The 27836-nt window shown below is 45.8% G+C and overlaps 1 protein-coding gene across 2 annotated transcripts in view; it reads left to right on the forward strand.

The window, feature by feature from the left end:
- Positions 1–27836, forward strand: part of ADCK1 (aarF domain containing kinase 1) — a 159853-nt gene that overhangs the window by 13970 nt on the left and 118047 nt on the right. The gene's annotated exons all lie outside the window — the stretch shown is intronic.

Below are 27836 nucleotides of genomic sequence, written 5' to 3' on the forward strand. Positions count from 1 at the left end.
GTGTCATTTAATGAGAAGTAAATTCAATGGTACACAATTCAAAATATATAATATTTGAACATAAAAAATGACCCTCCTATCCCTATTTCTCAGGTACCCAATTTTTCTGCCTGGAGGTGATCATTATTTCTTGTATATCTTTCCAGAGAGATCTTCCTATTTGGATTTAACCACTCTATGTTCTTTATTCGTGTCATAGATGATAGTTGGTTATGTGTCTTTCTCTCTCTTTAGACCATAAATTCTTTTAGATCAGGGATGGGTCTTTCTTTTTTACATCTCCTATCTCTAGCAGTGATGCCTGGGACTGAGTTGAGTTAATGTCTGTCTCAGTGCCAGGCTGTACCCTGCTAGCTCCCTGCCTTGGGAGAGGCCCCAGAAAGAGAGTAAGGTTTGTAGTCAGAAGACCTGAGTTTGTGCCTTGGCTTTGAGAAGGTCATTCCAACTTTTGGGGTCTGTGGACTACAGATGGTTATACCACTTACTGAGGTATGGATAGTATCTGAGACAGTGTGTTGTGAATGTAAACGTAAATAAAGCAGGTATCAAAAATAAGTCAGATGTCTACTAGAAGGTGTGCTCCATGAGGAAAGAGACTTGGTCTATGTTGTGTATCTTCACTTCTGCAGCACCTACTACAGTACCCAGGACACAGTAGCTCCTAAATAAAGGTTTGTTGAATGAATGAAATGTTAGTTTGTATTGGAAGATCTCAAAGTCCTTGTCTCTGAGACCTAATGCCCCCTGCTTTTCCCTACCCCCTTTTCTCCATCTAACCAATGCTATGGGCCTTGGAACCCACCAGAGCCACATTCTGCAGAGAGGTCCAGGCCAGGGCACAGAGGCAAGCCCTCTGCCTTGGGGAATCTGCAGAGCAGACAGGGGGATGGATGTCGTGAAGACAGTTGCCCTTCATGTGTAAGTCATCTGGAAAGCAGTGGTGCTGCAGGTCCTGGAGAAGCTTGGGGGAATGCAGTTAGGAAAGTACAGTCTGGCAGTTGACAAGAGAGCAGCAGCGCGTGGTGACTGGCACCAGATAACGGGGTGCAGGCTGGTCCCTGGGAGTTGTGCCTGGGAAGGGAGAGCCGGCCAGCACTAAAGAGCACAAGTAAATACCGCAGAAGTGTTTTCTTGCATCGGAGCACTTATCTGTTCTGGTCTGTGAGACTGATAAAGAAGTGAGTGACGGGTAAAACATAATTATCTCACCTGTTAAGCCAGTGTCCCCAGGTCCCGGAGTGCGCCAGAGCCAGGAGCTTGGCAGGCAGTGACTCTGAGAAGCACTTTCAAGGTTAGTGCTCAGCTGGCTGGGATCGCAGTGACTCAGCTCTGCTTCGAGAGGGGGTGGGAGCCAGCGTGAAGGTGTGTTTTCTAGGGGCACAGTGGCACTTTGCTAGGCAGTGAGGGCGTGGGACGGGACCCAGGTGCTTTGGAGAACGAGACGCCTGGTGCCCAGAAAGGACAGGTGTGAACTTGCCTGTGCCTGAAGCAGAAAGAAGTCACTGCTGGTACAGATGTCCAGACGATGGGCTGGAGGAGGCAGGACTGAGTTGATTCTGACCAAGGAGTCGAGGTGTAGTGGACATATATTAATTTTGCAGCACAGGAGCCACTCTTGTTTTAGGGAGCAGCATCTAAACTTTCCTTTGGGGAACCACTCCTATCTCATATACATGCCTTGAGGTTTGAGTGTAGCTCCCCCCACCCTCAGGGTGGGCATGTGACTTTGGCTATCAGTGTAGTCCATTCCTCTGGCCCTAGTGATTGATTCAAGGATGAGTATCTAAGCCAGTGCTGGTCAGTGAACTTAAATCAGCTCCAGGACTTTTGGGGGTGTCCCCCCTGTGACACTGTCTTTTCTGCTGGATTAGCTGAGAGTATCAGATGTTGGCTTAGAGCTGCTGGCAGCCATTTTGCCACCACGAGGGGAGAGCCCATCTGTGAATGGAGCCAGTATTGTGGAGAGATATATTTGAGTCCTAAGCTAGACTACCACTGGACTTTTCAGTTATTTATGCCAGGAAATTCTCTTTTTGTTTAAGATGTTTTGAGTTCAGTTTTCTGTTCCTTGCAGCCAAATGAGTTCTGATAAACTCTTGGGGAAGCATAATTAGTGTTTTGATAGGTCACAGAAGGACCAGTAACTCAAGGAAAGAAATGAAATTCAGAAATTCCAAGGCCCATGGAGGATGAGGAGATAGAATGATGGTGCTGGGTAGAATGTGAGCCATTTTGGACCTAGAGCTCCTGGTCTGTCACCAAATACCTCTACTTCCCTAACTGTAAAGTGGGTCTTTGCCCCAGCTAAGTTTGTAAGAACAGAGATGAGAAGCTTTACTTAATTAAATACTGTGGGTTATTTAACCAGCCAGAGAGGAGATCTAGAAGCACAGTTTGCCTTGATGGCTCCTTACCATTTTAATGAACAAGTTAATTATTTTCTATTTTTCTTATTTTTACATGCATTAATTGGAATTATCCTACAAGAAATAGCTGTCCCTTCTCAATCAGTTATTTGTTTATTTTTATCGGTATCAACTCATGGATATTTATTTTATTCTATGGGTTAGAGTCCAAAATAATCATTATTTCTTTTTATCACTCAAATTGTTCTGACTTTGGCCATTGGGAGCTTCTTCAGGTTGTCTCCTGTGTTCTTTTGATATGCCCCATCATTTTTTCAGCACTGTCTTAACTTTGTGGTACCACAAGTTGCCCCAGGCTCATCTTGTATTTTCATTGCCCAATCCCTGGAATCAGTCACTTCTCCAAGGAGCCCTGATTCCTTTTATTGGAGAATGGTATTCAGAAACCAAGATGTGGCTGCATGTTGCTACTGGGGTGCTGTTGTTTCTAGGCTCTTCCAGGAGACATAGCTAGGAAATATATGGATGTATACTTAACTCATGCATAAACACATCTGTCTATTAAAAAAACATGAGTTCATGCTGATACCTCTAATTTCAATCTAAACTCACAGAGTTCATTCTAGCCTTCTCCCTTTCCTTATATGTAACTTATTTCTCCAACAGTGAGAATGCCTATTATCTACAATATATTCACTTATTTGTTAAACCCTAGTATAGCCCAAATTAGTTAACACCCCTAAGGCATACAAGAGCAGAGAGAGTGGCTCAAGATGAATTAAGGGGGTATTTGAGCTGGGTTTGGATAGATGCATAAGATAGAAACATGTAGCATTGGGGACAAGGTGATCTGGGCTGAGGTTGATGGGTAAAATTTTGGCGATTGTCTATAAGAAGCAGAGAGTAGTTCAGTGTTACTGGAGACTAGGTTATGAGTGAGTGAAGGGTTATACTGGCAAACAGAATTAGAGGTAGGTTGCAGAGGGACTAAAGGCCAAGTTTTATACCATGGACAGTAGGGAGCCCTGGAAAGTTCTAGAGTAAAGTTTTGTTAAGCCATTAATGAATGAGAATGCTTCAAGTCATCAGTTACTGAATATTTTCTGAGCTTCTGCTTTGAGTTAGACAATGAATAAAAAAGTGGTATGTGTGTGTGTGTGTGTGTGTGTGTGTGTGTACACGTGTATGTGTGTGGAGAGGATAAAGTGAGAGAGTGAGAGAAATCGCATGTGCCTTTTCCTTTCTTTCTTTTTTTTTTTTTTTTTGCGGTACGCAGGCCTCTCACTGTTGTGGCCTCTCCCGTTGTGGAGCACAGGCTCCGGACGCGCAAGCTCAGTGGCCATGGCTCACGGGCCCAGCCGCTCTGCGGCATGTGGGATCTTCCCGGACGAGGGCACAAACCCATGTCCCCTGCATCTGCAGGCGGATTCTCAACCACTGCGCCACCAGGGAAGCCCACCTTTTCCTTTCTTAATCGGAGTCCTAATATAGTGAGGGGACCTTGATTGTTGCTGTGACTGGGAATCTTTAGCTGAATTCAGTTTCTTGTTTATGGAGCAGGTCACTGGGCTCCTGTGGTATGCTTCCTGGGACGCTTCAGGTGTGCAGTATGTGTGCGTCATATTAGTTCCTACGGTACTTAATAAATATTTGGGCTTAGGAGGTAAAGATATAAATACTCTTTTCCTCTTTGCCCAAGAAGCAGAACCAAGGAGATGCAGGACTCTGCCAGGTAGAGATCAAAATGTCAGCTTTATTACTGGTAAATGTTCGGCTGGATCACATGTCTTGGGCCTGTGAACAAGTGGGCTTGTTGAACTTCACCCCTGAATTTGATAGACTTGCCTACCCAGGCACAGACGTGGCAGGACAAGCCTCTCAGATGGGGGCCTGCCTCTTAGGGCAGGGAGGGACTGAATACCAGTGTTCTGCAGGTTTGCAGATCCCAAAAGGGAGGAGAGAGGAAGAGGTGAGCTGTTTCTTTTCCCAAACTCACCAATCCGGTTGAGGATTCCTCCTCCCACAGGGAGGGAGGGAGAGGGAAGAGAGAGGTCAGGAGCCTTACACCTCTGATGGGGCTCCCTCCATGTGCTTGCCTGAAACTTAGTGAAAGGAGGCTTACCTGCAGCACTTACCCTCGGAAGGGGAGGTAGCTTTAAATTTGCTGTAAGAACCTTTTGTGCCCATTAAATCCTGCTAACCTTTACACCTGACCTTGTATAGGGACACAGGCTGCTTCGGGCTTGAATATGGGCTGACAATTTCAGCATTACTGAAATCTGCATTTAGAGGGAGGAGTCATGTGCTGTCTACCTTTAGAATTATGGCATGTGGTAGGGTATTTTGGGGGAAAATGGACTCCACTTCTGACCAGTGGGTATTGGTCAGAGGAACAGAATAAGGAGCTCAGGGAAGGTGATGGCTATTTGTAATCATTCCATTGAACTTGGGAAAGACATCTTTGGCATCAGCTAACTCAAACCTCTAATGTACACATGTGGAACTGGAGGCCCAGAGCAGGGTGTTACTTCTTCAGGCACCCCCCAGCCCCCTGCAGGTCTTGGCAGATCGCAGACTGGGTCTTGGACATCCAGATCTTGCCCAATCTCATGTTCTTTGCACTTTATACTTGGTTGTCTCCCTTTTTATCCACTTGCAACCTGGGGGAAAGCACCAAGTTGGATAGAAAGTGGAACCAAAGATGCCTGTGCAGCTTCTCCCCATGGTCCGCGCCCTCTGGTGCAAGCCCTGAGGCTGTGATGCTGCCTGGGGTGGGCTTGGGAAACACAGAGGAAGAGAGAGAAGGGCAATGGAGCCTTCTCCCTGGGATTCCTTTACTTATTTAACCCATCAACCAAAGAGTTATTAATTCAACAAATATTTGGACTTTGCACTCCCCAGTGGAGGGGAGTGTAGACCCTCCAAAGGAATCAGTAGACTGCTTTGGGAGTTTCAACTCTTAAGCTATTGAGCAACCGCTGGTTTTGAGGATAACCACACTCGCAGCTTAGTGAGAGTATGATAACTCAGCAAGCATTTTAAAGCTCTTCTTGCTTTGCAAGGGGAACTGTAGCAGCGTCTGACTCTTTAGGAATATTCTCTGAAACCTGGGACTATTCTGGCCAAACCAGGACATGTGTTCACCATTCTTCCATCCACCTGTTATTTTAACCAACGTTAACTGAGCCTGCTGTGTGCCAGGTCCTGCGTCAGGCTCAGGCTCAGAGGATATAAAGGGAAATAAGACTCGATCTCTGCCCTCCAGTTGCTCACAGTCTAGTGGGGGTGACCAGACGTTAAATCTCCAGTTGCAGAAGATCAATGTGGTTTCATTCTAGCTCTGGCCCCTGACAGCAGCTAACTCCTAGCCAGGAGGATCGGGGTGGGTGGGGCGTGCGTGGTGGGCAGGAGCCCTGCGTGGGAGGGGCTGCTAACCCCGCCTGGGGGGTGGGGGTACATGCCTAGAAGGCCTGGAGTTGCCTTTTCTAATCTAATCCTTTTGCACGTTTGGTGTCTGTCAAGCTGGCGTGGACGCTTTTCAGGGAGTTTTAATGCATTCTGTCCCTCAGATCCCCTTTTACTGCTTTTGTTTGTCATCATGGAATATTTGCCTGAGAGTATTCTGCACAGAGGAGGAGGGAAATTGAATCCTTGCTGTCTTGGTGACTGGCTTTCTCAGAGTTTGTGATAATTTCTGCAGGAGCATGAGCTGCATTTAATGTGCTCTGGTTGGGTCATCTAAGGACCAGGCCTGTGGAGTAGGGAGACCAGAGTCTGCTACTGAATCTAGCACCTCCTTTTCAGTTTTCTGCATACCCAGATCTTTCTGAGTACTGCATTGCAAACCTACACAACTTGCTGCGGTGGCCCTGACCCCAAAGTTTTTCTGATTCAGAGAGAGTTACACAGCAGGAGGCTCTTGGGCCTTGGTGTGGGCTGGGGAAAGCCTTGGTGGGGTCCACTCCCATTAGTGGGGACCCTGGGGGAAAATGTGGTGTGCCTTGAGCTTCCCCAGGAGATTGGGCCCACTGTGCGGTGGCTTCTCTGTAGTTCCCAGGCAGACCACGCAAATGCCAAGCTGTCTTCCTGGTTGCTCTGGACTTCTCAGTGACCTATGGACCATGGCCCATAACAGTACCCACTTTGCCATGCCTGCATACCTTTTATATTTCTAAAAACATGTGAAATATATAAGACCTAAAAAAAAGTATAAAAAATAATTTAGTGATCACCCTTACACTCCCTGCTCAATTTCAGAAAAGATACCTTACCCATATAATTTTGTAGACCCCTAGGTATTTCTTCCCTGATTCCAGTCTTCCTCCTGCATAACGAGTTGTCATTCCCATACACTTCTTTTTTTTTTTTTTCGCGGTACGTGGGCCTCTCACCGCTGTGGTCTCTCCCGTTGCGGAGCACAGGCTCCGGACGCGCAGGCTCAGCGGCCATGGCTCACAGGCCCAGCCGCTCCACGGCATGTGGGATCCTCCCGGACCGGGGCACGAACCCATGTCCCCTGCATCGGCAGGCGGACTCTCAACCACTGCGCCACCAGGGAAGCCCCTCCCATGCACTTCTTTATACCCAACTATTTATGTATTGGTATGATATTTTTCATTTTATTGACTCTTTTTCCTTTACTTGGTTTTGTTCTAAGCAAACATATCTGTGAAATTGCAGGTTTGATAGACTAGCTTGCTTTTTTTGGGTCTAATGCATATGCAAGTAAGACGTGTTCTGGGTACCACCCAAAATTGCTTCTTGTACCACTTTTTTTTTTTTTTTTTTACACTGGTGCCAGGTCACACTTAGAGAAACACAGACTGCACCATCGGTAGCAGATGCTGGGCCAGACTCCGGCTTGCGCCCTCCATTGCCTCGGTCTTTCCCCTGCTGGGTTTGGCTCCTCTTTTTCTAGCTTTCCTCTTCCCCTAGCTCACCCTGTTTATCTCCTGGGGCTGCTTCGGGCTTGAAGCTATGTGATGGGCTGATATTTGTTCCTGCTGCTCAGAAGTAGTGATCCCTTTCCAAAGGCCACAGCTGAAACAAAACAAAATCAGAAAAAACAAAAAAAAACCCAAAAACCCCCCAACAAAATTAGCCCCTGGGTTTCCGGTGATGGGAGGCCATTGCCTGTGCTGGGCGTCTCTCATCCTGATCAGCGCGATTATCACCATTAGCCAGTTCCTCATTTGCAGTGTCTGCAGCTCCCTTGCCTACGTGGGCTGCCTTGACACTCAGAGCTGGCTTTCTGCTGCTGCAGATCTGCTCTCCAACTGCCCCTGCCACCTGGTTCTGTGGAGTGGCCCGAGGAAGGCAGAGGGCCCTGCTCCCCAGAGATGGTGCTGTGTTGAGGGTTTAGCCTGCACGTAATGGGGCAGGAGCTGGAGAAACCCCAACTGCAGTCTGTCTTTGCTCATCTCAGATCCCATCCCAGACTAACCATGGCTGGGCTTCTCACTGCTGATTGCTTTTTCCACTGAAAACACTGAAAATCTCCCTGCAGTTTCCTTTCTTGTCCTGGACTGGGTGCTTTCACCATGACCAAGGTCTTTCTACCTCTGCAGGGAAATGGAATGAATCTGCGTGATGGGGGATTAGGAGTAGGCAAAAGCTAGGACACTCTTACTGCTAAGGTTCTTTAGTACTGGACTGGGTTACCAAGGACAGATGTGAAATCTGTATCTGGAAGGGCAGCTTTCCAGAAACAGCAGAGACTCTGTTGTGGAGCTCACGGATGGTTTCTAACCTGTCAGATGGGGAGCCTTAAAAGTACAGATTCTTAGACGCTATGCTCTAAAATTTGTTTTCAGTGATTCTAGGGTAAGGCCTGGAGAACCCATTTTTTAAAATGGGCTCCCCAGGTGGGCTTCTTTTTTTTTCCCCAGGTGGGCTTCTGATGCTAAGAGCAAGTGTTTACATTGACTGAACACCACGGGACAGACACTGTGCTGAGAGCTCTCTCTGTATTATCTCCTTTAACTTCACAATGACCTCGAGGTAGATGCTATCATTGTCATCCCTATTTTACAGATGGACAAACTGAAGCACAGATTAAGTGACTTGTCCAAGGGCGTACAGCTAGTAAGCAGGTATATTAGTTTCCTGTGATTGTTGTGACAAATGGCCACAAGTTAGGTGGCCAATGACAACAGAAGTTTATTCTCTTACAGTTCTAGAGGCCAGAACAATGAAAACAAAGTGCGGACGGGGCCACGCCCCTTCTGGAGGTTCTAGGGAAGAATCCTTCCTTGCTGCTTCCGGCGGCTCCAGGCATTCCTGTGGCTGCGTCCCTCCAATATCTGCCTCTGTCTTCTCTTTTCTTTTCTTCTGAGGACACTTGTCATTGGATTTAGGGCCTATCTGGGCAATCCAGGGTGTTCTTATCTCAAGATTCTTAACTTAATTAAATCTATGAAGACCCTTTATTCCAATTAAGGTTACAATCATAGGTTCTGGGGGTAATAAGACATGCGCATATCTTTTGGGTGCCACCATTCAACCCACTATAGGGTCTTGGATTTAATCCCAGATAGGTGGCCCCTGAGCCTGTGCCTATAACCACTCAACTTCCTGGCTCTGTCTCCTGGACTGGATGAGCTTCTAGGCTTCCTATAGGCCAGCAGTCGAGGCATGGATTAACTTGCTGTATCAGAGAGTTGACAAACCAGTATTTTCCTCTACCGCTCTCCTATCGCCTCGACCCTCCACCATTTCTCCTGAAACCCTTTGGGCTGTTCATCTCAGATGCAGAAATTCTTGCACCTTGATGTGCTTGGGAGGTGAGGCCGTAGGGGCTATGAGGCCACACTCATACTGGCTTGGGCGAGATGCATTTTTCTTGCCTCAGTGGCCACGTCTCCGAAATGGGAATCGCTGGAATAGCAGGGGTAGATGGAAGGCCATAATACAACTAATAAAGTTGTTGGAAGGAATCTGCAGCTGTAAGGGTGATGGAGGCGGTTGTTAACAACACTAGTAATCTAATAGCCTATTTTGATTTCCTGCTTCTCACTGTCTTGGCCCCAAGCAGCTATTTTCTACCAAATTAAAATCCACTCAGCTCCTTTCCTGTTCCTGAATAAAAACTACCCTCAAAGCTCTTCCCTGTTACAGCAAGACTTTTTAATAGACTTTTCCTTGTAGAACCGTGAGACATATGTCCAATTAGCAGAATAACTTCACTTAAATATACAAATAAACTGTTGACAGATAATGGCAGGACATATGTGAAGCTAATTTAAGGCAGCATGGTTTGGAAGATGGGGCACTGCCCCCTCCCACCCCAGTCTGTCTCCAGGCCTCTCCTTCCCTCCAGTTTCTTGCTTTTGGGATGGCTCTTCATGCCCCACACTCTATAGGATGAAGAGGGATGTCTCCATGCTGTGCCCCGTCACAGCCCAGAGTACCTGGGCCACTCACCATTCATACAGTCAATTGTGCAGCAAATATTTTTGAGCACTTACTATGAGCCAGGTACTGTGTGAGGTGCTGGGTGTACAATGGTCTATTCTTGAGGGGATAGGAGATCATTAGCAATTGATGGCACTCACAAGAGTGTCTGGTCCAGGAGGGCAGAGACTCGACCTGTTTTTGTTGCTGCTGTATCCTTAGCACTTGGAACAGTGCTTGGCACACAACGGGCTCAGTGAATACTTTTTAGTGACTCAATGGGGTAAGTAAACAAGGTAATGTCAGCTCTTGCTGAGTTCCCTAAAAGAGATAAAACGTGGTCACGGGATAAAGAGTGACGGAAGCTGGGCTTTGGAAAAGCTCTCTTACATGGGGTTTTGCAGTTGAAACTGAAAAGTGATGAAAAAACCAGCAAGTGAAGAGCTGGGAGAATATTGTTAGAGGAAGAGGCAGGGCAGGCTATGTAATTTACAGGGCCCAGTGCAAAATGACAATGCAGGGCTGTGGCTGGGTGGGAAGTCAATTTCCCCTTCTTGTGGCCCTGCTGCCCCAACCCACAGTGGATGGGAAGCTCCCAAGGGATTGCAGCCTCTGTGCTGGGATGTGCTCAGGCTCTGGACTGGGCATGAGTGAGAAGTCCTGCTGAGTCACCTGCTGAACTTGTCGTGGTGAGGCTAGACCCCGATCCTTCCTATGCTTGTACCCAGGCCCCCAGTAGGGACGAAGGGCAATGGAAGAATGTAGACATCTCCCACCAACATGACCTGTTTGCCATGCTGGGTGGAGAGCAGCTGTAATTGTGGGGAGGCTGGAGGGGGCCAGGGTACTGGGCTTGGGTGAGGAATGGGCAGCTGAGAACCCACTGGGGAGGTGGGACTGTGTGTGTGCTGAGTCCCCCAGTGCATGCTCCATAGTCCCATTCGGCTTCACTTGAAAGACACAAATTCAAAGATAAAATTAAGAATTTCAAGACAGCTACTCTGTATTAGTTTCCTATTGCTGCTGTAACAAGCTACTGTAAACTTAGTGGCTGGACTTCCCTGGTGGTGCAGTGGTTAAGAATCCGCCTGCTAATGCAGGGGACAAGGGTTCGATCCCTGGCCCGGGAAGATCCCACATGCTGCAGAGCAGCCAAGCCTGTGTGCTACAACTACTGAGCCCACGCACCACAACTACTGAAGCCCGCGTGCCCTAGAGCCTGTGCTCCACAACAGGAGAAGCCACCGCAATGAGAAGCCCGCGCACCGCAACGAAGAGTAGCCCCTGCTCACCACAACTAGGGAAAGCCTGCGTGCAGCAATGAGGACCCAACGCAGCCAAAAAAAAAAACCAACAGAACTTAGTGGCTTATAACAATATAAATTTATTCTTTTACAGCTCTGGAGGTCAGAAGTCTAAAATGGTTCTCACTGGACTAAAATGAATGTGTCAGCAGGGCTTTATTCCTTCTGGGGGCTCTAGGGGAGAATTCATTTCCTTGTCTTTTCTAGCTTTTATTGGCCACCTGCATTCCTTGGCTCAAAGCACCTTTTCTCCATCTTCAGAGCCAACAATGTCTGGCCAGGTCCTCATGCTGCTACCTCTCTGGTTCTCTTCTTGTCCCCCCCATTGCACTTAAAAGAACCATTGTGATTACACTGGACCCACCTGGATCACCTGAGCTAATCTGTCTCAAGGTCAGCTCATCAGCAACCTCAATTTCTTCTGCAGCCTTAATTCTTCTTTGCCATGTAAGGTAACATATTCACAGGTTCCAGGGATTAGGGTCGTGGACATCTTTGTTAGGGAGGTATTATTCTGTCTTCCGCATTAAACCACAAGTGTGGAGCCTTTCTGAGTGCAGGGTGCAGTCTGACTGCACTGGTCACATGTCCGTGAAGCTGGCCCTGGGAAGAGGAGGCTACAAGCCTAAAAGTCCCGAGATGGGAACAAGCACAGCTTGTTCAAGGACCCGAAAGGAGGCTGGCGTGATAGACTAGAGTGGATGACAGGGCATGTGGTACAAAATGAATCAAGAGAGGCTGGCGTGGGTTGAGCACACAGGGCCTCCTAGGCCACAGTGAAATATTAGGAACAGCAGGTAGGGATCTGCCTTAAATCTGAAAAAAACAAGCAAACAAACAAAAAACAACCCCCCGTCGAAAAACCCAACTCCATATAAAAAATTTCAAATATAATTAAAAAGTAGAGAGAGTAATAAGGTGAACCCTATACCTGGCACCTAGATCTAAAATATGTTGCCATAATTCTTTCATTTATTTATTTATATTTTTTGCTGAAGAATTTTAAATTATAGAAATCATGGCATTTCAACTGTAACTTCAACATGCATCTCTAACAACTGACATTTTTATAAGTATTGACGTCATAATCACAATGAATGAAATTAACAAGAATTCTTTAACTTCATCAACTTCCCGTGTATATTCAGTTGTCCCTCAAATACCCTGCCTGTTGATCTTCACGTTGTACCTGAGCTTTGCACCTTTTCTTCTTCTGAGCTTAGAATGAGTCTTCCTTCTCTGTATCTTTTAGGATTTTTTTTTTTTGTTCCTTCCCACTCCTGTCCCACACCCAGGCCTGTAGCCTGAACAGGGTTGAGGGGAACGGAAGGGAAACAGGCTGGATGGATATGTTATTCTGCTTGTGGCCTAACGTTTCTCTCTCTCTCTCTCTCTTTTTTTTTTTTTTTTGCTTGTAATTGCCATTCCAGAAATGCCCTCACTCTTCTAGCCACAGAGCAACTGTTGAGAACAAATTAATTATGCATCTTCTCAGTGTGTGTGATTAAGGGGCAGATGGAGGGAAGGGTTCTCTTCAGTTTTTCTGGCAACTAGGTTCCCAAATGGATGCTTTCCAGACCAAAGAATGCGTGTCCTGGGCTCCCGTGGGCATCTGGGTTTGTCTCTGTAGTGGCAGGCTTGCTCACTGGCAGGCAGAGTCAGAAGTTGTCAGTAATAATATTATTAATCCCTTAAATTTGCAGCATATTTGCTGTTTGCTGAGGGCTTGCGCACTCACATCAGCTCATTTGATGGGATTTCAGGGATGCTGGAACAACTTTCTTTGCTTAATACCTCCCTAAATCATTGCTGATGCTTGTAATTCCACCATTAGAGATTAATTCTTTTGGCCCCAAACTGTTCCCTATTAAAATGCAAGTAGCCTTGGCAGCTGTGTAGCATGTTTTATTCATGAAGCTTTCTCAGCCACTAGTGGCTGCCCTCCCCAAACGCCCCCTCCCGCAACTTTCTTTTTAGGATGGGCTTCTCTGAAACAGAACCTATGTTTGGAGTCTTTCTCATTCCAAAGAGAGAACTCTGCTCTCAGCTAGCTGCTGAAGCTGGGAAAACAGACAGAAACTTATGCCAAGGTGTCAGTGACTGATAATAATTTACTGTGTTACCATCTCTAGGGAGTATTTGTATTTTAAGTGGAAATTTCTGGGAGCACAGTGCTTAGTACAAAGGAACCTGTACCCCTTCATCCTATTATGGCAGTGGCTTTGACCTTAGATCTCCCTTTTATTGGGCTCCCTTAGAGAGACAGAGGAGAGAGAGGGCCAGCACATCCAGTTCATGTAACTACGATTAAAGCATTGGCTTGGAGTGTCGTCCATTGTGGGTCGGGGAGAAAGTGGAGCTGACCACGTGTAACATAATGTCCATTTTGCAGAAGGAAAATGGAAGCGTAAGGACAAGATCTAGTTGGAGTGGGGCTAGAATTAAAATTTTGTCTTCAGAACCCCAGTAACACAGTTTTAGATTTTTAGAGTCAGAAGACAACTTAGAAACAATCTAACTCTGGGAAAGCAAATGCATTTTATTTGTCGATACCAGTTGATACATAGTGGTTGAGGGGAGGGTGGAGAATGAGTGAGTCTTCACCTGGGCTCAGTGTGTTGTGGTTGATTAGTGATGTCTGATGGGTGCCATGGTAATAGAGGGGAGGCATGTATGCCGCACTTGTATTCCTGATTCTCTGCAACCTCTCATTGTACACATGGGCCAGCTGAGGTCCTGAAAGCTGGGATGATTTGTTCAGGATTATATAAGTAGGGGTGACAAATTAGGGGCAGAATTGGCCCAGAATCCAGGTTCCTTGAATCCTGGTTCAAAACCCTTCCTTTTGAAGTATCCAGGTATTCTAAGAAGCATTTCACTGTGGTTGAAGAGCGTGTGGTCTTGGAGTCAGACTGCCTGGGTTCAGATCTTAGTTAGCTGTGTGCCCTGGGCCAAGTTATTTAACTTTTCGGAGTCATTGCTTCTTTATCTGTAAAACAAAGGATAATAATTGTGCCTACCTTATAGGGTGGTTATGGAATTAAATGAGATAATATGCGTATAAAGTGTTTGGATTAGGGCCTATACATAGTGAGTACTTAATAAATGTTAGTAACTTAATTAAAATTTTTATTGCCTTGTCCTTCTAGATTATTGCTGGATACGGACACAAAAACTCCCCATGCTCACTCCCTCTGCAGTATCTTGCAGAGGTACCCCTCAGACACCTGCTTCTCTTCCTTCCCTATTGAACGCTCTGGGATTTTCTGTGTTTGATGTGTTCCTGGAATTTGTAATTTGGTGATGAAAAGTCCCACAGTACTAACAACCAAGTGTGAGATGGTGCTGGGCCTGTAAATGCCCACGTTTGGGGCGTCATACTTCACACTCCACAGGAGTTTGTTTTGGTTTGGGACATCGACAAAGTCCTGGAGGCCTGGTGGGGTTCCCTGAGGACCAGCTGCCGAAGAGTCCTCGGTGGCCGTTTTGCCTGGTCTCTCCTCTGATCGGAACATTGCTATAGCATCTCCCCAGACCATCCCTGCTCCCCTGAGCCAGTATGTGCTCCCATCCCCCAACCTAGTTTGCAGACTGGACATCAGTGCCCAGCTGGTGCCAGCCCCCTCCCCTCACACCCGCCTCTCCAGTGGGCTTAGAAAGCAGGGCCCAGGCAGAGCCTGGACCCATAACTGGGCTGGGGTCCTCTTTACGTCTTAGTCCAGCCACACAGGCCCTTGTCAGTGGTCCCTTTGGGTGACCTTGAGGGGGACCCAGGGAGGCCTTGAGAGCCGGGAGGAGTCCGTGATGGTCCCGGATGTCTGGCCTGGGGTGATGGGACTTGGGGCTGACTCCTGTAGGACCATGGCCTACCCCTGCATTATTCGACTTCGCCTCTTGGTAGCGTGCTCAGTTCCTCATGGAAGCAGTGCCAGGGGGCTCCCCTTGGAGTGTATGGGGGAGGGAGCTGCAGCGGTGGGGAGGGCTCCCTGGGTGCTGTGATGGGCGTGTGGCTTCCGTTAAGTGAATCATCTGTGATTCCAGTCCTGACTGGCTGTGGGGGAAAAGCCTCTGCTCTGGATCCTCAAATAGGGGCCTTCTTAGGGTCTGCCTGTCTGTTCCTGGTAGACAAAGTGGGGAAAGGGGGCTGTGGGAAGGAGGCCATCCCCACTGAAGGACAGTCACGTCATTGTCCCTAACATTTGGAAGCTCTGTTGCTTTGGGCCTTTCATCTTGGATCACAACCAAGTTTGGTGGCAACCTGGCCATGTCTGCGGTGGCTTCCCTGCTCTTCGTTGTCTGGGCCCAGAGCAGAGCAGATGATTAGAGCCCCAGAGCTGCAGCATGCTCAGAAGCCTAGGATTTTCTAACGGAGGTTCAGAGAAAGGGAGGATTGAGAGGCACACTGGCGATGGAGCTCTGGCTCTGCTGTTAGTTCTGGGATGGTGGGCAGCAGTCACATCATCTGGGAGAAGGTAGACGGGGAGGAGAGGAGAATGGGCCAGGCTGGGACTAGGAAAAGGTGAGGGGAGTGAGGCCTGGGTCCAGGCTGAAGAGGATTTTGACAGGTGAGAAGGAGAAAGAGATGGTGAGGTTATGGAACTGCCTGTGCAGAGGCCGCGGGGCAGGGGATGGCGCAGGACTGATCACTGTGGGTGGGGGATAGGGAGTGAGTGGGGAGGGTAAGCGCTGAGTTCAGAGGGCACCTGGGTTGCATCGTGATGGGCCTGGTAGGAGCTTGGATTTCATACCAAGGGCAGTGGGGACTTCTGGAGGGTTATGGAAGGCTATTTCCCTTTTCCCACTGTGGCCAGTATCCTGCCCCTTCGTGACCTGCCTGCCTGGGCTGTACAGTCTTGTGGTCTTATCCTGTGTCTGTAGTGAGACACGTTATGCCTCCCGGGCCTCCCTCTTTTCCTTCTCCCAGTGGCTCCCTGATTGCAGTTTGTTCGTGTGACTGGTGTTTTCCAGGCCCCTGTGTGCTCATGAATATGTCCTAATCTTGGTGTTAGCCGGCTTACTGGAATGGCTCCTGGGAGCCCAGACATGGCCAGGCGCCATGGCGGCCATGTGACCTAGTTGTGGGAAATAGCTGGGGGCGGGAGTGGGGAGGACAACACTGAGGGCCCATGGCAGGCACTGGTCCCCTGGACTTTTTCCTTCTAATTCATAAAGGATGTTTAACAGTGTTTTTGGAGGAGCAGCAGAGTCTAGCAGAAAGAGGTGGCTTTTGGAGTCAGAAGACAATGACTCAAACCTTGGATCTCCCATTTACTGGCTGAGTAACCCTAGCAAGGCCCCTAGGTTTTCTGTTAGGGGCCTTGGAGAGAATGGTAATATCCACCCGAGGGGCTCTTACCTGGATAAGGTGAGATAATGCATGTGAAAGGTTTAATGCACTTATAAAGAATTGTGCATTTACTGCTGAGGACCATTATTACAGAGTGTGTGATGAACAAGATTTTGTTTCCCAGCGGCTTATATCATATGTTGGTATAATGAATCAACAATTCAAATAGAAGCTAATGATTATGGAGAAGAGTATGTGAAAATTATAAATTAGGGACCTATTTGTACTTGCATTGTGCTGACAAGTCATTTGGCACCTTATTATTTTTTTTTTTTCTGTATGCGGGCCTCTCACTGTTGTGGCCTCTCCCGTTGCGGAGCACAGGCTCCGGACGCGCAGGCTCAGCGGCCATGGCTCACGGGCCCAGCCGCTCCGCGGCATGTGGGATCTTCCCGGACCGGGGCACGAACCCGTGTCCCCTGCCTCGGCAGGCGGACTCTTAACCACTGCACCAGCAGGGAAGCCCGGCATCTTAGTTTGATCCTCATTTTAATATGAAATTATTAACTGAACTTGAGTGTTAGTAAAACCTAAGATAATAGGAAACTCATACATACTGGGCATTCACAACCTTTATCATCTATTAGTGAGTACTGATAAATTGAATGAAGACAGTCTTATTTCAAAGGCTCAAGATGGATGTTTATATAAAGTGTGACTAAAATATTATAATTGATTTTAAAAAGTAAAACAGTTTTTATGTCCTGGAAATAGATAGTGGTGATAGTTGCACAAGTTAGTGAATATAGTAAAAGCCACCAAATTGTATATTTTAAGATGGTGAATTTTAGGAACTTCCCTGGCATCCAGTGGTTAAGACTCTGCGCTTCCACTTCAGGGAGCTCGGGTTCGATCCCTGGTCAGAGAACTAAGATCCTGCATGCCGTTTGGTGCAGCCAAAAAGAAAAAAATGGTGAATTTTATGGTGTGTGAATTATATCTCAATTAAAAAATAGAAAATTTAATTTATTAAAGCAGTAATTATAAAAAACTTAGAGGTTCAAGAAAAAAATCTATAGTTTCACCAATTCAAACTTATTATGATTTTGATGTGCTCTCTTCTAACCCTTTCCTATTATATCCATAGTTCTATCAATATAATTATCTGGTTTTCTGATTTACTATGTTATCTTTAGCATTTTCCATTTTGTTACAATAATCTTCATGGTCTTCACCTAAAATGGCTACTTAATACTGCACTGTGTGACTGTTCCATAATTTACTTAACCCTTTTTCTACTTTTGGGATGCATCTAACTATATGTTTTTCTTTTATAATTAGCACTGTGCTGAACCTCTCTGTACATAGGGTTTTTCCCTATGTCCTGGATTATTTACTTAGGAGGGATTTTTAAAGTGATATATATGGATCAAAACATTGCTGAGAGAAATTAAAGAAGACCTGATAAATGGAGAAATATATCATGTTCATGGGTTGGAAGATTCAATATTGTTAAGGTGTCTATTTTCTCCAAATAAATCTATAGATTCATAACAGTCCCAATCAAAATCCCAGCAGGCTTTTTTGTAGAAATTGACAGTCTGATTCTAAAATTTATGTGAGAATGCAGAGGGTTTTAGAGTTAATTCTAGAAGATAACACTGAAAAAGAACAAAGTTGAGGACTAATACTATCTGATTTCAAGACTTACTATAAAACTGTAGTAATAAGATAGTGTGGTATTGGTATAAAGATAGACAGACTGATCTATGGAACAGATTAGAGGGTCCAGAAATAGACCCACACATAATATGAACAATGAATTTTATACAGTGGTGAAAAGGCAATTCAGTGTAGAAAGGTTTGTGGTATATTTATGCAGTAGAATACTACTCAGTTAAAAAAAAAGAATAAACTATTGATATATCCAACAACATGATGGGTCTCAGAAAAATTATGTTGAATGAAAAAGGCTGGATAAAGAGTATGGGCTATATGATTCCACTTATATAAAACTCTAGAAAATTCTAGTCTATACTGATAGAAAGCAGATCAGTGGTTTTCTGGAGGTGGGAGGTATGTGGAGGGATGGGGCTGGAATTACCAAGGGACATCAAAGCTTTTGAGAGATGCTGGATATGTTTACAAGCTTGATTATGGTGATGGATTCATAGGCGTATACATATGTCAAAAAGTATCAGATTTTACATTTTAAATGTGTGCAGTGTACTGTGTCAAAATATCAATACCTCAGTGAGGCTGTTAAAACAAAAAATGATGTTAATGGGTTATGATCCTTTGAAAAAATTAGAAATCCATGAGTCCATACTGATATAAACAAATGAATAAATTGAAATTTTGGTAAAGAACTGGCTATTTATAAAATTTGGAAGGACTTTCCCATAAAACACTTAATTATAAAAAGAAAACAAGTAACTTAAGTGAGGAAGTTAGGTGGATAACCATCTTAAGACATTATCAAAATTAACATTGTCTCTAGGGAGACAAATCAAAATTGTGCACCACCAGGTTGTAATGAGAAGAACAGAGCCTGTTAATAAATTGTTGGATTCAATTAGCTAACACTTTTTTTAAAAAAGAATTTTCGCATCTTTGTTCACTATGAATATTGGACTATAGCTTTTTTTTTCCCCTTGTATTTTCTGTCTAGTTTTGATATTGGGGTTATGCTCCTCTCATAGAATGAGTTGGGAGGTATTCTGTCTTCAGTTTTCTGGAAGGGTTTATGTGGAATTGGCAATATTTCTTCCTTAAATGTTTGATAGAATTCAACTGTGACACCGTCTCGGGTCAGAGTTTCTTTGTCTGATATACACCATTCCAGCTTTATTTTAATTGGTGTTGGCATGATTTATCCTTTTCCGTCCTTTTACATTTAACCTATTTTTGTTTTAATATTTAAAGGGCAATTTCTTATAGGTAGCATATATTTGAGTCTTTCTTTTTTATCCAATTTGGCAATCTCTGGCTTTTAATTTGGGTGTTTAGACCATTTATATTTAAAGAGATTATTGATATGGTTAGATTTATGTCTTTTATCTTGTTATTTGTTTTCTACTTGTCCAATTTATGCTTTATTCCTTGTTTCCTCTCATGCCTTCTTTTGGATTGAATATTTTTTTCATGGTTCCATCGTGTCTCCTTTGTTGGCTTATGAGCTATAATTCTTTTTGTTATTTTAGTGATTGCATCAGTTCATAGCATAAATCTTTAAGTTGTCACAGTCTACATTCAAGTGACGTTATACTACTTCCTTCAGAGTATAAGAATCTTATAATCGTGTACTTTCATTTCTTTCTTTCCAGCCTTTATGCTATTGTAGTACGTTTTGCTTTTCCGTATGTTATAAACTCCACATTACATTGTTATTATTTTTGTTTAAGCAGTCACTTATCTTTTAAAGAGATATAGAATATAAAAAAAATTCTTATATGTTTTCCTGAAGTTTCTATTTCTGGTCTCTTTTTCCTTTATGTAGATCCATGTTTCTCTCCAATATCATTTTCCTTCTTCCTGAAAGATGTCCTTTAACATTTCTTGTAGTGTAGGAAGATGAATTCTATCAGCTTTTATATGTCTGAAAGAGCTTTTTTTTTTACCTTTAGTGTTGAAAGATGTTCTTGCTGGGTATAGAATTCTGGGTTTTCTTTCAGTGCTTTTAGAGATGTTGCTTCACTAACTTCTGCTTGTATTGTTGCCAGTAGAGATCTGCTGTCATTCTTATCTTTGTTTCTTTCTCCATAATGTGTCTTTTTTCTCTGGATACTTTCAGGATTTTCTCTTTATCACTGATTTTGAACAACTTCATTATGTAGTGTTCTTCATGTTTTTTATGCTTGGGGCTTGTTGAGATTCTTGGACCTGTTGGTTTATAGATTTTGAAAATCAAATTTGAAAAAAATTCAGTTATTATTTCTTTAAATATTTTTTCTCCACGTCTCCCATTCCATCTCCTTTGGGAATTCCAACTACATGTTTACAAGGCTGCTTGAATTTGTCCCACAGATCGCTGATGCTCTTTTCATTAAAAAATTTTTTTTTCCTCTGTGTGTTTCATTTTGAATAGTTTCTATTGGTAGGTCTTGAGGTTCACTAATCCTTTCTTCTACAATGTCTAATCTGCCAATTATCCCATCCAGTGAATTTTTCATGTCAAACATTAGTGTTCACCTCTAGAAGTTTCATTTGGATCTTGCTCTCTTTTTTTATATTGCCCATGTTGCTGCTTAACTTTTTGAACATATGAAATGCAGTTATAACCGCTGTCCTCCTTTACTAATATAGGTTTCAGTTTTGGGTTGGTTTGATTGATTTTTTTCCCTCATTATGTGTTGTATTTTTCTGTTTATTTGCATGCCTGGTAAATTTTTTATTAGGTGCCAGACATTGCAGTTTTATCTTTTTGGGTACGAGATATATTTGTATTCTTATAAATATTCTTGAGCTTTGTTCTGGACACAGTTAAGTTACTTGGAAACAGTGATTTTTTTTTTTTTTTTTTTTTGCGGTACGCGGGCCTCTCACTGCTGCAGCCTCTCCCGTTGTGGAGCACAGGCTCTGGAAGCACAGGCTCAGCAGCCATGGCTCACAGGCCCAGCCGCTCCGCGGCATGTGGGATCCTCCCGGACTGGGGCACGAACCCGTGTCCCCTGCATTGGCAGGTGAACTCTCAACTACTGCGCCACCAGGGAAGCCCCGAAAACAGTGATTTTTTTTCAAGTCTTTCTTTTAATATTTATTAGTTGGGAATGGAACAGTGTTTAGTTTGGGATATTCCCCTTAACTGAGGCAAGCCCCTTCTGGGTATTATAACAAAAGCCTCAAGAATTATGAGATTTTCTGGTCTGGCTGGTGCAAATAGACCTTATATGAACACTGGGTACTGTTAACTTTTGTGGTTGTTATTCCTCTGGCTCAGGTAGTTTTCTTGTGTGCATGTGCTGACTAGTACTTAGCTGAATATGTGAGATGGACCCTCAGCAGATCTTCAGAGTTCTTTCTTTGTACATCTGTCCACTCTCCAGTACTCTGTCCTGCGAACTCTAGCTACTTTGGTCTTTCTGGCCTCTCAGCTCTGTCTCTTCAGTTCAGAGAATCTCCTGTTCACTGCCTGGGTTCCCCTTCCCTGCGCTGTGGCCTGGAAACCCTCAATGCTGTAAATTGGGGAGTTTTCACCTTGTTTGCTTCCCATCTCTCAGGAACCACTCTCCTTCCTTTCCTGATGCCCAATGCCTTAGAAAACTTTTTTTTTCTTTTTTTGGGTAAATCTTGTCTACTTTTTTGTTATTTCAGATGGGAAGGTAATTTTGGTCCCCATTTGGGAAGACATGTTAAGGGTGGCATCAATATTTATGGCTTCGACAACTCCAAGTTTAGAGTTGCAATTTCCTAAGATGGGGAAGACTGAGGGAGGAGTAGGTTTGGTGGTGGTAGAAGTGGTGGGAAAGTCACACTGAGTTTGAGAAGCTCAGTGGACATTGGGTGATGTTAGAGAAGAAGTTGGATATGTGAGTCTGGAGTCAGGGGAGAGGTCTGGGTAGGGGATACGCATTTGTGTATCATCAGTGTGTAGACGGTATTTACCACCATGATTCTGGGTGAGATTCCCCAAGGGAGTATAGCTAGAGTATTGTATTGATCATGTTTTTTATATTCTGATGCTTTGAAACTGGGGGTACTGCTGCTCTCAAGGTTAACTAGTTCCAAGAGATAGTAAGCAACTCACCTGTGAGCATGCCTTTCATAGGCAAACCAACCAATCTGGAGCCCATACCTGCCAACCACCTCTGTTACTGAGCTGTTACACTCTGGGTCACTATCCACCTGCCTTATTCACCCCAGGACCAGGTACCAAACAACTAGGAACATCCCCTACGCCCCAAAGCCAAATGAAATACTTAAAACTAGCCACTCCTAAGTCTCACCCATTCTTTCCCATCGAATCCACAATAAAAGCTTTGCCCACATTTTCCCTCACACCCTCTCTCTCCTGGCCAACCCTGGTGCTTTCCAGTGTGGCTCTGTGTGGCATGCCAACTCTCCTACTTGTAAGGAATTGTGAGTAAAAACTTCTTTCTTTATGATAGTCATTTCCATGTCTGTGTGTCTTACCATACCTTAAAACAAATTCTAGGTACCCTTACAGCAAGTACAGAAATGCCAGTTCTGGCTAAGTGAAGTGCATGCATTGCCTCACCTCATTTAATCTTCACAGCAGCCCTATGAGGTAGGTACTATTATTGTCTTTCTTTTATAGATGAGCAGTCAGAAGTAAACAGAGGTTACATAACTTGCCCAAGATCACCAAATTCTGAGTGGTGAAGTTGGGATATAGACTGTGGCAATCTGATGCTGGCCCTGTGCTCTTAACCAGGATCTACCTGACAGGTAGTCAGAGGAGAGACAGAGGACCCTCCCAAGGAGTGGGATTAAATTTGTGGTCAGGCTCCTTCAAAACTTTTATAAACTGCAACTTGTTTTTTTTCCCCCAAGACATGATGAGTTAGTTTTACTTTTTTGCTTAAATGAGAGCTTAAAGCAAAGGGTGACATCCAGAAAAGCAACCTTGGAGACCGTCCTGGCCTGATTCCTTGGGGATGGAGGAGTTGCAGTTCCATTTTTTTTTTTTTTTTTTTTTTTTTTGCGGTACGCGGGCCTCTCACTGCTGTGGCCTCTCCCATTGCGGAGCACAGGCTCCGGACATGCAGGCTCAGCGGCCATGGCTCACGGGCCCAGCCGCTCCGCGGCATGTGGGATCTTCCCGGACCGGGGCATGAACCCGTGTCCCCTGCATTGGCAGGCAGACTGTCAACCACTGCGCCACCAGGGAAGCCCTGCAGTTCCATTTTCATGATGAAAAACACACACGTGGATCATAGCACCCTGGAAAATCGGGGAAGAGATGCTGGATTCTGCACCAAGCTGGTCCAGTCTGCATGGGAGAATCTTGTCAGCTGGACTTATCTATTTCAAGAAGATGTTGAAGAAGGGATTATTTTTTAAAATTCTCCTCTATTATTGATATAATACATATTAGTTTTAAGAAATTTGAAAAATACAGAAAAACCTATAAAGAAAAGTATTCTTTTAATCTCACTGCCCAGAGGTAACACTGTTTACATGTCAGTGCATTTCCTTTGGGTCTTGAATCTTTGATCAGAAGAATCCGTCAAGGGGCTTGTCTGTTTTGGGGTCTGTCTGTGACCTTGTCTTTCACTGTCTCTTTCTTCCTGTGATGTGTGGGGTATGTATATGCGTCTGTCTCTTTCGTCTCTGTCTCACAGTCACACCCCGAAATCCCATTGGAGACACTGCTCAATTCTGATGGGAAGCCGCTTTGATTCGGTCTGGCTTTGGTGCCTTTCTGCCAAGTTTGGGGCTCGAGATCCCTACTCTTGGGGATTTAGACACGAGTAAAGGATTGCTCTCCTTGGGCCTTTGCTCCATCCCTCCCAATCAATAATTAATCAGTACTGAGTTGATCTTATTAGCTATTCACTGCCCGCCCCCCCAACCCCAACCCAAGCTGGCTAATGACAATGCTTTTAATTAATATGAGGCAGATTAAAACTCATTACAACAAGGTTATTGGTAATGAGATAATCATAAGGCAAGTTATTGAGCTGGGAGTGAAAACAAAGTTGGAGGAGGGGCAGAGAGACACTGCCAGCCGTTCCTGCCGTGTTTTGGCAGGAACAGAAGGGGGAGTGTGGGGACTCTGCAGTGAGGACACGCGGCAGTGAAACCAGGTGCTGGGTAAGGGCAGGACTCGGGTCCAGTGAGCAAATGGGTGGGGAGTGTTAGGGCAGTAACATGTGTTGAGAAGCAAGAGCTGGTGTATTGAATTAAGAATATGTAGTTTATGACCTGATGAATGAGGAGCGCAAGCCTCCTACATGGGGTTGGCTGGTAGCTCCCTCGGCATCCAAGCTTCCACTGGGGAAGTGAAACGCAGTGGGTTGTTTTGATTGAAGGTACAGTTTAAATACACCCGCACAGAGGAAGTAGAGTTACAAGATTTATTATTACTTAGAGATCCCAGAAGCAAGGATGCTCAGTGAGCTGGGGGAAGGGCAGTCCTCCATCCCAGGTACCAGCAAGCAGGAGGTGAATGCTGAAAGAGGGAGTTTGCACTAATCGAGTAATTTCTTGAAGTTCTGAGTGGCACCTGCCTTCTGATCCCAAAGGATGGTGGAGCTGTAGGAGCTGGAGCTAGAAAGGGACGCTGGAGACCAGAGTGCCTGCTCTGTTATTCAGCATGTGTGTCTTTTGGCTTTAAAAGAACATTTACACTTTTTGGTTAGTGGCAATGTCCCTCACCCCCATGTGACTCTGTGTGTGTGTGTGTGTGTGTGTGTGTGTGTGTGTATTTAATTAGAAGCTGGTTGAAGGTGACTTTGGGGCTTTTGTTGAAATGTGGGTGCCATTTGCAGTAGATGCTGATTCAGCTTCCTGGATGATGGTTTTCTGAGTGTATGACCCAAGGTTGTCATCAGTCTACATTTCTAGCTCATGCATGGCTTGCCCTGGGGGACACAGAGTCTACAGGGGACACAACACATGGTCTCTGTCCCCAATGGCTGATGTGCCCAGTAACCAGTGAGTCAGCAGTAGACCAGCCTTCCTGGGCTTGTGTGACCAGAGAGGGCTCTCTGCATTGCCCAGACAGTGTCCTGAAGGTGACCATCACTTTGTGCCAAGAGACGCCCTACCCAGGACTGGCTCAGGCCACAGGTGAGGGGCAACAGAGCCCTGGCTCTGCTCCTTGGTAGGAGGGCTTGTTAGGGTGAGGCTAATGCTTTCTGAGGGCTGCCAGCAGCAGAGATAAATGCAGATGTGAATCCTGTCTAAAGAAAATGGTGGAGCAGGTCTTCAGCAGCATCACACACACACACACACACACACACACACACACACAGATGCATGTTGTTCTCTCGATCTGAAAGGCCCTCCTTTTTTATTCTAATCTTTTCAGGTTCAATTTCAGGGGCTAATCCTATGTATCAGCCAGGGACTAGTCATACCTGTAATTTAAATATAAAGACTTGTTCACTAGGAAAAGGTAGTTAACTCCTAAAAGGAGTAAAAGAAGATTCTAAAGGTGCAGAAGTAGTAAATGCATAAAGCACCTGCTCCCTCTAGGGCTGAGGGGGTGGTGAACAAGAACAGAGCTAAAGACTCAGCTGGGGGCCTCCCACCTGCAAGGCTGGGATGCTGGGCTGCCCTGGTGATGAGACGTGATGGTGGGCATGGTCCATGGGAACAGCCTGCCAGGTGGCAGAGAAATTTGTAGGAGGGTGCGACCTGGAGCTAGTGTGTAGGAGCCGCCTGCTGGGTGGTCAGAACACTTGCTGGAAGATATGGGGCCTGAGTTGGTCCACAGGAGGGGCCCATCAGGTAGTGGAGAAATTTACAGAGGGTGGGCTGGTCCGTGAGGGCCACCAAAGTGGTCACCCCCAAGCCACTACCCACTGGCTGATGAGCTGAAAACAGTGCACGGGGACAATAAGGGAGCCTCCTTGTGCTGTGGCCTTGCAGTGTTCCCCAGAGCCCCCTGTTGACAAAGCCTAATAGTGACCCATCTGACAAAGCAGAAGTGACACAGGGTCTAGCACCAGTATCACAGCGCACGGCAAAGAGGCGTGGATTTGCAGCTGAGAGGCCCTGTGTTCCTGAGCTGCACGCACCCCGCTTCTCCCCAGGAGCCAAGCCTCTCTAATTCCAACCCTCTTGTTTCTCCCATCTGTGAGCTCCGTGGTCCTCAGTGTGATCCTACTGCCACGTGTCATTCTCTGTGTGTGAGTGGCTCTGTCACGTCTCCCCACGAGGTGGAGGGCGTGGGACTCAGTCAGACCCCAGTGAATACGCAGTGGTTGATGTCTTTCCTGGGAGGGGCAGAGACCATGGGGTGTGTCCTCACTCCGCCCTCCAGTCCTCTGCCTTGACACTGCGGTGGCTTTGGCGTGAGGGTGGAGCATGCCTCCTTGGGGGAGTGGGCAGCTGGGTGCCAGGGCAGCCTCACCGGGAGCCTCTGGTGGGACCTGGCTTCCGGTCACACCGTACCTTAGGACACATGGATCGTGGATGACTTGCTGGCTGCCTCTTATTCGGCAGGGTGGGAATTGGCGTTGATTATTTGAGCTGTAAAGAGTCATTTTGTTCATAACAGCCTGGACTCATGGAGGGTGGGGAAACGCCCAGTTCCATATTTGACCACGTTTGCCTTCTTTCTCACTTCCTCAGAACGTGAGTGTGGCCTTGGACAGTAGTGACCTACCATCTGACACTGGCCAGCTCAATTCCCAGTCCACCCCCACTGCTGCCCCCATGGGCCTTTTACTCATCTAGGGAAATGTGTTCTCTCCCCATACCCGCCCCGCCTTAATTCTTAGAGTCAATTCCCTTCTCTCTGCACCCTCCTGTCAGGGAAAAAAGACTCTTGGCCTAGTTTGGACCAGGCGCCCGCACTCTGTTCAGGGGCATAGAGTCATGTGGACATAGGCTTCCCCAGTAGTGGGTTGGGGTGGGATGCAGAGGTGTCCAGCAGAGCCCTTGAGGGCCTAAGGACAGCTTGCAAGTGCCTGGAGTGCGGGGCATCCCTCTGCTCTAGAGGGAGTGGATAGATGGCTCCTTGGCTGCTGGGACCAGGGTGTTCAGGGCTGCAGTGTCCTCTTCTTAATTCCTAAGGTAACGGTTTTCTGTATGGTTCACTCAGCAACTAATTATGTAGGATCTTCTTCCGTCTTTGTTGCCAGCGGTTATTTATCTCTTCATGTGGTTTATTGCCTCCAATACACACTTAATTGTGTCAGCAACCTTCATAGCACTTAAGAGAGCGTAAGTCCGTCCTAGATATTCACTCTCCCGGTTGACTTATGGGTGGACGAGGGTACCAGGTTCCCACAGGGCACTGGGCTCCCTTGTCTTTTGTGTGTGCCCATGGCTTCATCCTGCTTCAGGAACTGTAGCTCCAAGAAGGCAGGACCCTCAAAATGCCAAGACCCTCAGCTGAGCTGGGGTGATGACTGGGGATGTGTAGCCTGGGGGTGGATGGAGGCCACCTCCCACTCTGGAAGGACAGGTGGGCATCAGGCTGCAAGTTAAGGCCGGCTTGTCCTGCAGAGCCTGCCCTGCTGCCTACCCCGTATGCCTGATGCTCCCTGTAAAGTTCTCCTTCAGTTGACAGGAGACCCTGCTAAAGTTGGCTGCGTTAAAGCGCTGTAGGTTTGAAGCGTTTTCTAGACCTTCCTTTGACATTAGTTAGCTATTTCTTGATAAGCAAAACGTCTGAGTTTCTTATCCTTAAAGATACCAGCACTTGCCTCCCTAAATTGTAAGGATTAAAAAAATAATGAATATGACCATGTTTAAAAATTTAAACCTCCAAACAAACAGATGGTATTATTAGTATGACTGAGGGGTGGGTGACAAATGCGTGAACTCAATGTATCCTTGAATGAATCATAA

The sequence above is a fragment of the Orcinus orca genome, chromosome 2, assembly GCF_937001465.1.
Source record: "Orcinus orca chromosome 2, mOrcOrc1.1, whole genome shotgun sequence".
Classification (NCBI taxonomy): Eukaryota; Metazoa; Chordata; class Mammalia; order Artiodactyla; family Delphinidae; genus Orcinus; species Orcinus orca.